General features: G+C 39.9%; 1 pseudogene; it reads right to left on the reverse strand.

Moving 5' to 3' along the window:
- Positions 1-587: 587 nt before the first annotated feature.
- On the reverse strand, positions 588-12093 carry LOC129405925 (interferon-induced very large GTPase 1-like; annotated as a pseudogene).
- Between the last annotated feature and the right edge of the window lie 342 nt (positions 12094-12435).

Raw genomic sequence — 12435 nt, forward strand, 5'->3', positions numbered from 1 at the left:
GCATGCTGAAAGTAGACTAGAGACTGAACATGATGGCCACTCAATACCTCTATTACAAACCACAACACCTAAAAGGAGAGAGAGAGATCAAATTGGAATGCCCTGCCACAGAGGCGGAGTGGGGTGAAGGGGATGTTATTAGGGGGTGGGAGGGATACTGGGTTCATTGGTGGTGGAGAATGGACACTGGTGGAGGAATGGGCTCTTGAACATTGTAGAGGGAAACAAAAGCACAATAATGTGTAAATCTGTAACTGTACCCTCATGGTGACTCACTAATTGAAAAATAAATAAATTTAAAAAAATTAACATGGGTTGCAGAGCAATAGTTTGACACGGAAGAAGCTATTTTAAATGGATTTTTATCATGTTTATGCTTAGTGATTTATTTTGTACTATAAGACCTGAGATAAAATGGAAAAGCAGTTATTTAAAAGGTAATATACAGCTCTTGGAATGTGATTTTTCTGATTTTTAAACTGAAACATGAAAATAATAAAGATTGATATTATAAGGAAGAGTTATTTGTCAATTGCTTGATTACTATATATTATTATACTGAAATTTTTTTTGGTGATTGCGTAGTATTATTGTTTTCTCAAGTCATCTAGCACATTCTGCTTTGTAATTCTGGACCATGTATCAGGGATTTTTCCCTTACCTTCAAATTTTAACTTATATGCTTCTTCCAGATATAATCTGAAGTGACAGACAAACCATTTCCAGTATAACTGGGTGGAGGAGTCTGGAGTGATGCACCATGTGGCATAAGCCCCTCCTGCTTGTCGATAGGTCTTATATGGGCATGTTAAATCTCCCAAATCAAATTCACTGTCACTTGCTACTGAACTTGTACAGAATTCAATGGAAAAGTAGTCTGTTGCATACCAATTTTTCCCAGTAAGAGCCTGTGGACGGTGAAAGGGAAAACTGTGGTTTCCATCATGTTCAGGGATAGTGTTGGTACAAATTGCTCCACAGAAGGGACACTGTTCCCAGCAGCCACAGAGATGTTCAGAAAGAATGTCACTTATTTCAAGCATTACGTTCTCCTCATTTGTACTTAAGCACCTTTGTTCCAAGGACTTCATTGCAGGATCCAAAGCACCACTCATGACATCTTTGAGAAAATCAAGATCTTTTACCTCTTGGTGTTCAATGCATATCAGGTCTTTTATTAGAAAGGCAAAGTCACTCCCTAGACTATCACAGAACAAGTTTAACCACTCTGATGCAGTCTCATTGCTGCTTTTATCTTTAGCAATTTCTGTGGAATCATGAATAGCTGAGCGGATGATTTCTTTGATGTCATCTAAAGTTAGTTTCAGAAATGACTTCATTTTTTCACTTCCTTCACCTGAGTAATATTTTTCAACCTGGCTCCCAATGAAACTTTTAAAAAAAGATTGTGGATAATGTAGATATTCCCAGTAATTATCAAAGTTTTCTTCTTCTGCCAGAGAGATGAGGATATGTTTCTCCATGTTAGACCTGTTTGAATTGAATTCAGGGAAGGTTCCTTGAATGTGCCCAACCATCTGATGAACCACTCTTCTTCGCAAGGTTGTAGAGATAACAGGAATGAGTTTGCTCCACAGAAAATCAACAGACGTTTTGATGTGGGTTGCTCTTTGCCAAGATGTTAAAAAATTTTCAGAGAACTTATATTTCATTCTTTCCAGATAGTATACGGGATTATTTGCCTCTTTAAATGCCCTGTGTATCTCTTTAAAAGTCTTTGAGGCTTTTTTAAATAAACTCAAAGCCAAATCAATTTTATATTCCGTTTTAAATGTGTATCTTTCCTGGGTGAATGAAGATTTAACCTCCTCATCTATTATTCTCAGTATTGCATGAAAATAATAGGAATTGTAATCATGCTGCTGCTTCTGAACTTTTCCAAGAGTTTCATTAAATCTTGAGACTATGTGTTCAGTAGTGACGTTTATGGAATCTTTATCTTGAGCCTCTAAACTTAGAATCTTAGAATTTAAATATTTCTTTTTCATTTGGAATGCTTGTCATAATGGATTTGAAAACTTTCCCCATAATTATTCTTAATTATGTCCACTATGTTATTCTCTTTCTTGAAGTAGTGGAAAAGAATATCTTCAGAATCATTATCAATATCAGGCTCTTGAGTAGGATGAGGCTTTGAGGTTACATCATAGATCCAGGATTGCCAAAGTTGATCAAATCTCTGATACGGTTTGCTAACACTGAACTGAGAGTTAAGATCCTTGTGAGTTAAGGCCAACAGTTGACTATTTTTCACTATTTCCTTTTTATAAGTTGATTTTTTGTTATCCAATTTTTCTTGATTTCTTTTGAAACTGGCCATTTCTTTGACTTTGTTTCGGACATCTGAAATGAGGGCATCTTTCAAAAATCTTAGGTTACTTTCAAAGCTTCCTTTCCACTGAATCAGAATTTCACTGTCTGGATCATTTTTAAAGTAATTTTCCATTTTTTGCTTGATGTTGTCATAATATTCTGAAACTTGAGTCTCAAGCATGTTTGTTCCAAGAGTCTGTAATTTTTCATTCTGAATCTGGTTCATGAGCTGGTCATGCAAGCCTAGTATATGACGCCTTAAGTCCCAATTCCAGCAGTTATATATGGTTTCCAATTTGCTCATGGCCAGGACCTCTTGGGTGTTCCTGAAGCTGAAAATAAAGTTTTCACTCAACAGGGCTTTCCACAGGTCTTGAACTCTCATTTTTACATCTGATATCTTCATGATGCTTCTCCTGGATTGCTGTTTGGCGGTCATGAGAATCTGATGTTTGAGTTCCTGAACATTGTGGCTGTAGCGAGGATTAGGAGGGGCCATTGGGGGATTGCCATCCCAGAGATGGGCAAAATAGTGGACTTGAGTGCTGACATCAAACTTAATGACATCACTAAAGCAGGTGATATCCGAACACTGCTCTTGTTCAGCTGCTGCAGCTGCCATTTCATCTAGTCTCTGCTCAAACCTCCTTCGTCCTTCCATGGTTTGATCTTTGGCTGTAACCTCCCCTACATTTTGATGAACAAATAGACAACTTGGAGAGATTTTCACTTTTTTCATCCTCAGAAAAGCTTGGACAGTTATTTGTAGAATATCTTGCATTTCTGATGGGTTTTCCCCAAAAATATTGATCAGAGTCAAGTTGGCAAGTCCAATGACAAAAGTTGCCAACTCATTGTCATGATTTTGGGATTTGTTGCTTAGTTCTGGGGCCCGAAGTCCTTCTGTGTCCACAACGAGTAAAAAATCAAATCCGAGTTCCTCTCCAAATGTGTCCTCCACCTTGAGTAGTTGCATGTAGGCTCCCTGGGTGCACCTCCCAGCACTGACAGTGAACTGTAGGCCAAAAAGAGCATTCAGGAGGGTGGATTTTCCTGAACTCTGTGTGCCTAGGATAGAGAGAACAAACAGCCTTTTGTCTCCAAGTTTCTCAATGATCTTATCGAAAACAGCTGCCACCCACTTTAGAGGCACGTAGGAAGCTTCCCCATCCATCAACTCAATGGGAACCCCAGATATCATCAACTCTGCAGCGATCTGTGGCAGGGAGAGGTGAAGTGTCTCCATAGTTTTGAAGAAGGAACTTTCTTCTAGAACTTCATAGATTTGACCAACTTCCCTGAGAATATGCTCAATTCCCAAGCTAGAGTCATTAATCTTTTGGGAGATTGCTTTGACATCATTTTCTAAGTATTTTCTATCATTACTCTTGGATGAGTTCTGCCTTTCTGTTTGCAGATGAGACAACAGGCTCTTTTTCTTTGCATTAAGGGTTTCCAGGTATGGTGCAGTTAGTTTGTCCAAAAACACAGTCAGCCATTGCAAGAAGTATAATCTGGTGTGAATTTCTGGAAGTCTTAGAAATTGAAGGAATTCTTTCATTAAACAGTTGAATGGAAAGGCCTTTGCCAATTGTTTCTGCCTAATTTTTCGTTTCTCTGTCTCTGTCTCACTCTTGTGTTGTTCAATGCTTCGATTACCCTTTTCTCTCAGATGATAGAATTCTTTGTCTTTTTTGACCAATTGTGCCACAGTTGTCCCTGAAGAGGTAATAGGCTTTCCTTTACCTGAATTATCTCCTTTTCCTTTAGAAGGCTCATTATAAACTCTGCCTTTTTTTGGCTTCCTTGCAGTCTCTCTGGTCTTCATCAATAAGGAATCCTTGTTGACGAGCAAGAAGGGCACAGTCTTCTAAACTGCGAGTGGCGCGATAGTATTTTAGTAAATATTTAATAGTAGTTGTGAGCTCCTTCGATATTTCTGCTTCAATTCTATTTTTGATCCCAATTTTCACTCTTTGGCCTGAAATCTTGGTGATCTTTTCTATGTCATCCTGTAACAAGATGAAAGGCTTTGATGACTGACACAGGTGACGGATACAGTTTCGGTTTTCTTCACAGTCATCAGAAGTTGCCATAAGGATTACAAGAACAGAAGAGACTTCTTGTAGGAATGTGAGCTGCTGTTGATATTCTTTTGCATTTCCATGAAGATTGGCAAAGGTCATGCAGCTGTCAAATCTGTTCTCTTCTTGCCCACCAGGACAGAACCAGAAGATTTCTACCACGCCCCCCATCAAGAGACAGTCTTTGCTGATCCCTTTGCAATGTCGGTGAAAAAAGATATCATGTTTCCGTTGACTGAGAAGACAGTTCATGATCTGAGATTTGGAAGCAGAAAAGCCATTTCCAACTCTAATAAAAGATACAATGGAAGTGGGAACTTGGCACATCTGCTGATTATTGAAATTGTTGTTCTCATTTGGTGATTTCTTTCTTTGCTGCCAGCTTTTCCTAATTTGACTGAGAGACCAAAGGTAAAATTCAATCTGGGAATTGCAGGGATTGGGTACAAGAAGGGGGAGGGCAAACTGACAAATAGAGAGTTTTCCCAAAATATACTGTCTGGCAAAATCATCTGCACAGTGAAGAATTGACATCTGAATGTCCATTGGGTGGATACTGGATCTGGGAATGGTTGGTGAAATGGCATTGTTACTGTCTTCAAAATTATCTTCAAAGGGATCAAAAGTCTCATTATCATGATTTAATGTGCCTGAAGAGACTTGACTCTTTATTTCTTGGTCATCGTCACAAACCAGGTATCTCAGTCCATAATCTAGCATTAGTAATTTCTGCAGGAAATGGAAAGGAAGTTCCTGTTCGTTGCTGGGTTTGTTATTATGCACAGAAATCTTGTAGATCAAATGGAGGTCAGCCCTGGTCATCCTTTTGGGGAACTTATCTTTTAGGCCCAGACGCTGGAGTAATTCTAGAAGAATTCTATTGTTGTCGACCTCGATCATGTACTTGTCAGTGTCATGTGTTTCATTGGATGGCTTCTTTTCATAGAGCAGACTCTGTAAATCTTTCTGCACATCATCCATATTCACTGAAGACATGGCAGCAGCACAGTCTCCATTTACAAGCAATCTCAAGTCTTTCTCTAGGTTATCCCAATTATATATAGCAAATTTGTTGAGGACATGGGCAACTTCTGCAGTCAAGGAATGTCCAATGTGCTTTCTAATCAAAGTCAAGCATTGTGCTTTCTCCTCTGGAGAAACAGCTATGACCCCATCAGTAACTGTCAACCCTCTGAGCACCAGGAAAGCCTGAGCCCTGTATCTGTAAATATTTTGGAGTTTCATATATTTATCATGTGTAGCTTGGATTTCATTGAGCAGGAAAGATAATTCCTCACTCCCCAGAAGATACTGAAAAGTATTGTTAACCACATTATATCCTACACAAACCACAATGGAAAGCAGCAAGAGCTGTTTTTCTGACTTCTGTGTTTCTTGGAGGTGATTCAAGATGCAGCCAAGGGACACGCTGACTTTATAAGTAGCCTGTCTTTGAGCTTCCTCCACTACTTCTGGGGACTGAGATTTGGCCTCTTCTTCCATGAGACTGCTTCGGGTGGTTTTTAGCACTTCTATCAATTCAAAAAAGCAAGTGATGTTGATGTTCTCTTGTTCTGTTTCTGACTGGAAGAGCCACTTCATAATGAAATGTTTCTCGGGAAATTTTTCACACTGTAGATATGAGGGTCCAGAAGGCTGCGCAACTGAGACTTAATAAACTGATTGTTGTTAGTGGAAGAACTCCTGCACATATTGACAGTATTTACCAGAAAATTCTTCAGACTCCCATCTGCAAGGCATATGCTAATCCAGCAGCTGTATCCTTTTTCACTCCTGGTCAATACTAGCATGAAATCTATCAGTTGTTTAAGTTGCTCCTCTGGGTCAGATACCTCCCAGGATTTCACAGTCTCTAGGAAATCCCTAGCCTCCTTTTGAGCACTCAGCAAATCATCTCTTGGTTGAATCTGGGCATTGAGTCCAGTCAAATGATTATAATTCTCTATCAGGCAAGTAGCTACCTGAAAATGATTCCTAAAATCATTTTTATGGTTGGACAGAATGATTTCCCAAATGGGTACCAATTGAAGCCCCCTGTCAATGACGCACCAGGTTTGATTACTGGCAACGAGGCCAGATTTCCACTGAATAAGGCTATTTGTTTCTAATGGGCCACCTGTCTGGCTTATAGATAATTGTACCCTGGTTTGGAGGGTTTTGGAGGCTGTTTTCTGAGAAGCTGTGTAGGAGCGAGAAGATGGCACATCTCCTCCCGAAGCAGCAGTCACTCAAAAGCCATTGTAGCTGCCTATTATGTAAGCATTTAGCATTTTTACTGACTGCTGTTTTACTTTCATCAACTGCTCACTTTTGAAACCCTGTGAAATGGCCTTCCACCAATAGATTCCTCCCAGGTGTAGAGGACCCTGATTAGCATGAGAGCCAAACCTCTGGAAGAAATTTTCAGTCCTGCTTCTCAGAACACGGACTTTGTCTGGGCCTGCCAGGTGACTGAGAAGGTTTTCAATGCACTTCAATTCCCCGAGAGCTGCCTTGGAGAGCTGGAGTTGATCAGGGGGAAAGTGGCAGGAGATCAGCGGGACATACATGAACTTGGTGGAGCAGAAATAAGAGTGCTCAGAATGCAATTGCTTGGTTTCCATGGATTCTGAATGTTGGCTGTGATCCATTGCAGCTTCCAAACTAAATCCCAAGCCACTGCCTTTGCCTACGGCAGATGCACTGAATCCCAGCTTTTCTATTTTCTGTGTGAAGATGGATTCTTCTTGAGAAGATGTAAATTCCTTTGTTTCCATACGTGTGCCCTGCTCAGGCCCAAAGAGTGAGAATTCTTTGGGGACACTGAGTAGCTCCTCTCTCCTTTGTAGCAGGTCACTTTGGAAGGGAGTTTTATAAATTCCCTGCAGGGCCAGCCCTCCAGACGCCAAGCTCACCAACTCTGTAGCTGGGAGATTTTGTCGAGGGGGCAGTGTTTGATCTGCGGAGTTGATTTGTTTCAGCATGCTTTCTATGACTTCTTTAAGTGGCTTTTCCAGGGATTGCCAAGTCTCATTGGGGAACTCCATTGCTTGCCTCAGTTCTTCCTCTTTTCTCCTTACTGCCTCTTCCTGTCCTTGCCTCCCTTCCTTCAGCATGTCTCTTAACTCCTTTAGTATCTGCTCTGCCTGCTTCTGCTTTTCCTCTAAAGCTCTCCTCTGAGATTCCTGTAAATCTGGAAGGCTTTTTGACTGAGACATGTTCAGTGACTTCCCTACAGCACTTTTTCTTGGCAATGTTGTCAGTGTGGTTTTAGCTGCTTTATATCTTTTTCTTCTACCTGTTGTAAAACATGGGAAAACTTTCAGGAGTTGGTGAATCTTGGGCAGCCAATGTTTTCTTCAGCACAGTTTAGAGATCTTTCCTTTTTTCACCTTTGAGCTGGACCTCATCAGAGGTTGTCTCTACTGTGCCAACTGCAGAAAAAAATAACAATTACTTTGAATCATGACATTGGAATAAATATATCATCATATCAAATAAATATGACCTAAAGCATAGTGTACCAAAGATTCAATTTGACTAGATTTTCTATATATTTTCACTTTCAACATATTTTATTAAGGGGGCCCGAGTGATAGCACAGCGGGTAGAGTGTTTGCCTTTCACACGGCCGACCCGGGTTCAATCCCCGGCATCCTGTATGGTCCCCCAAGCACCACCAGGAGTAATTCCTGAGTGCAAAGCCAGAAGTAACCCTTTAGCATCGCTCGGTGTGACCCAAAAAAGCAAAAAAAAAGATATTTTATTAATACTGTTAAAATTATACTTCCTGCTGGGCATCTTATGAGTATTGCTATTCTCAACATTGATTGCCGAGTGGAATGTAGTAACACTGTTTATTATATACCCTATTAGACAGACTAATTTCATGGACATTGTTAATCTGAGGGTTAGAAATGGAGCATATGTATGAGTTTCAAAGGTCTATACTGGTTCTCAAACCAGGGGAATATAATCTATGTTCTTCCCTGTATTCTGTTATACAGAATTTTGCTAACTGGATTCTATTCTGTTTCTTTGTTATTTCCAAGGAGCTTACATGATGTTTATCTTTTCTGGAATACACAAATTCATTTTGGGTTTTCAGTATTACAGTATTGCCCAGTATCATGAAACATCGATGTTGGCATTCCTCCTCCTACAACTTCTTTTGGAGTTGTGGGATCTTACGCCATATGCTAGGGGACTGAAAGAATCTTCCCAAGATGTGCATTTACAAAAACTTGAATAAGTCTACACAGGTAATAGAAAAACACAGTCAATAAACCCAAAACAAACTCCAATCTCTTATGATATTTGGGAAACAAAACTCATATTTCTGACCTGTACTGGGAGTCACAGATGAAAGAGAATTTTCAGATTTTCAATCTTCTTGAGTAGAATTCCAGCATGAATTTGGTTGGATTCTATGGTGCTGAATTACTTGATGATTATCACCTTCCCTATTGAGAAAAATGAGAATGCTGACAGATAATGTAGCCACCAGTTCTGTAAGACATGACTGGAGGAGCACATTTATTTCCTACATGTCCCAGAGTTTTGAATCAGAATCTTCATGACTAAGAGAAGGAAACAACTGAGACCAGGATATATAAGAATATCAAAACACCAAATAGGTATCACAGGTAATTAAAGGGAAGTGTTTCCTTTTGACTCTGCTTAGTACATCAGCAGGAAAGCCTCTCATGAAGCTCTAGGAAACTCTCACATTGGTGCCTTCATACATAGTCCTTGGAAAACTTAAAACACTGAATTCTAAGTCCTACTCCCATGCTGTATATTTATTTCCTTCAATATGCTCCTGATTTCAGTAGAGTGAGGTAATTTGGTTGAGTACTATCAAAATCAGATGATATATGGACAAGGGTGAAATGGCATGCTTGAGATATTGTACCAACTTCTAAAAAGTAAAGGATAAGTTCCCAGTTGTCAGTTGCTCAGTTATAGAACCAAGAGAACATCTTAAAGGTGAACAATTATTCCCCAAAAGAAAGTAAAAGGGTAGAGGATTAGTATCAAACATGTCTGTGAAATATGCAGACATAATTGTGCCAACATAACCCATGTGAGGACTAGTAAGATTTGATGATGTATGTTTTACGACAGTGAAAAAGAAAGCAATGTAAAACTTCAAGAACATTAAAATCAAGAAATCAAGAAATGCTTCCAGACTCTGACTCAAGCTGAGTCTCTTCTGCCTGAATCGAGATGGGAAAACCACCCACCCACCCAAACAGAGCCCAGGCAGAAGACAACCTCCAAACTCCACAATCAATGCAATGCTCAAGCCTGGACTCCAGATAAATCTCATCCAGAAATTGATCTGTTGAAGCACTTAGGTATGCAGGTTTTTTGACCAAAATCTCCAGGCTCTCATGGGTGGGGGATGGGATTCCCTCTCCCATTTTACTGTTATTCAGGGAAACTGGCAGTATGCCCATGAACTGCCTCTGGTGCCAAATAAGCTCATTAATCAGCCATTATCGAGAGACTAAAATAAACCTCAAAAGAGATCAACAAGCTGCAGATTTGCTTTCAGACACCTTCCAGCACATTGCATAGTGAGGAAATTTGCCTGGATTCTCCTAGAACCCGATGCTGTCTGATGGCACAGCCACTGTTCTCTTAGCCTTGTCTGCTTCTCTGCCTCCTTGATAGTTGATAAATAATGCCTGCACTTGCATTAATAAAGTGCACACCTGATTCCCCACCTAGGACTTCCTTTCAGCTTTTAACCCATGGAGGCAAGTACAGCTTCAGAAATAATGAAGAAAAGAGGACACTGACACTTTGTCACTGTCAGTGGACAGTGACAAAGCCCTTGGGAAATCCCATGCACAGAAGATCTCTCTAATCTGCTGAATGTAGATTTCAAAAGTGTAGTGATTAAGCTCCTTATTGAATTGAAGGAAATAATAGATGAGAATTTCAGCAAGGAATCAAAATTTTTCACACAAATACAGGGAAAAGAAAAACTACAAAGGATGGTATAATGAGCAAAGTAACAAAATTAGTGAAACGCATTAACACAACAGAAGATATGATGCATGAAAGTATTCATAATGAACAAAAGAAGAAAATATAAAAACAAAGGGATTGGGAGACAGGACAGAGATTAGTCATTTCAAGTGAGAACCTAGGCCAGATTAGATTCTCAGGAACACATGATTCCCTGAATATTGCCATGTTTAGCCCTGGAGACTTCCTAGCACCACCGAGTGTGGCTCTAAAGGCCTCCAACAGAATCAGCGCGGCCCAAACATTCCTGGCATAGCCTTACATCCTTGAGCACTGGATCAAAGACCTGGATCAAAGACCCATGGCAACAAATCATCATCGGTCCCTGGACTATCTAAGCTTGAGAGCACCCCATCAAAGATGTAAAACGGAAAAAAATTAAAAAGCATCTTGGAGCTAGGAAACAGCCTGACAGAAATAAAATACAAATATAGGAGCCATAGAAGAAACAGAAGAAAGATGAGGAAAGATATTTTCTGTCACTATCACTGTCATCCCATTGCTCATGGATTTGCTTGAGCGGGCACCAGTAATGTCTCCATTGTGAGACTTGTTTGTTACTGTTTTTTGGCATGTTAAATATGCCACAGATAGCTGTCAGGCTCTGCCATGTGGACAAGATACTCTCGGTAGCTTGCCAGGCTCTCCGAGAGGGGCGGAGGAATCGAACCCGGGTTGGCTGCATGCAAAGTGAACGCCTTACTGCTGTACTATTGCTCCAGCCCGAGGAAAGACATTTTAGTTACAATAATCACAGAACACTTTTCCAATTTTAATAGCTATTTAGATTTCCAAATTCCAGAAGATTCATACATTATCAATAAGAGCAGACTCAAAGAAACATCAAGAAACATAGTAATTTAAAAGGCAAGAGCTGAACATAGAGGTACTATCATGAAAGCAGTGAGACCGAAGTCCCAAATTACTTATAAAAGAAGCCCTATGAAATTCTCAGTTTATCTTTCAAATAAAGCCCTATAAGATAGAAGGTCATCTGGCACAATGAATTAAATAGGTCTTCAAAAAGAGAACATCACACAGGTATATCATCATTCAAATCTGATGGAACAATACAACACTTTATTTTCTAACAAAAGTTAAAGAAGTTCTTGGCCACTGAAGCAGCACTGCAATATGTACTAATTTGTCTAGTATAAAAAGCTGAAAAAAACAAAACTAAGTCAACAAACAAAAAGCCCAGACCCCATGCAAAGATATGGCATTAGTACTGTAGTACTGTCGTCCCATTGCTCATCAATTTTCTCGATCAGGCACCAGTAACATCTCCATTGTGAGACTTTTTGTTACGGTTTTTGGCATATTGAGTACATCATGGGTAGCTTTCCAGGCCTGCCGTTGGGGTGGAATACTTTTGGTAGCTTGCCAGGTCCTCCGAGAGGGATGGAGGAATTGAACCCAAGTCAGCCGTGTGCAAGGCAAATGTGCTACCCTCTGTGCTATTGCTCCAGCCTGATATGGCATTAAACTCCTTAATTGTAATAATAATAATGTCAATGTACTGAAGTTACCAATCAAACACAGAGTGACTAATATCTTTTATCTGGCAAAGAATTGGTAAGGGGTCTTATTAATCTTACCAATTTTGTCAATATAGGAGACTCACCTGAATTGTCATGATGTACATACATACTTTCAACTCATGTTGAAAGTCTTAGAAAAAAAATCCTATAGGAAAACAGTAGACCAGGTGCATGAGAGATAGTACTGTGGGAGGGCACTTGCACTGCATGCAGCTATCCCAGGTTTGGTACCCAGCACACTGCATGGTCCTGCAAGTCCTGCTAGGTGTGATCCTGAGTGCAGTGTCAGGAGTTATCCCTTGAGCACCACTAAATGTAGCCCAAAAAGAAAAATAGAAAACAATTGGCTAAAAAACCTATGGATGTCCATTCTCATATCAGACAGAATAGACTTCAATGTGATAAAGGTAATAAGAGACAGAGATGGACATTTCATA

The sequence above is a fragment of the Sorex araneus genome, chromosome 6 (assembly GCF_027595985.1).
Source record: "Sorex araneus isolate mSorAra2 chromosome 6, mSorAra2.pri, whole genome shotgun sequence".
In the NCBI taxonomy this organism is placed as follows: domain Eukaryota; kingdom Metazoa; phylum Chordata; class Mammalia; order Eulipotyphla; family Soricidae; genus Sorex; species Sorex araneus.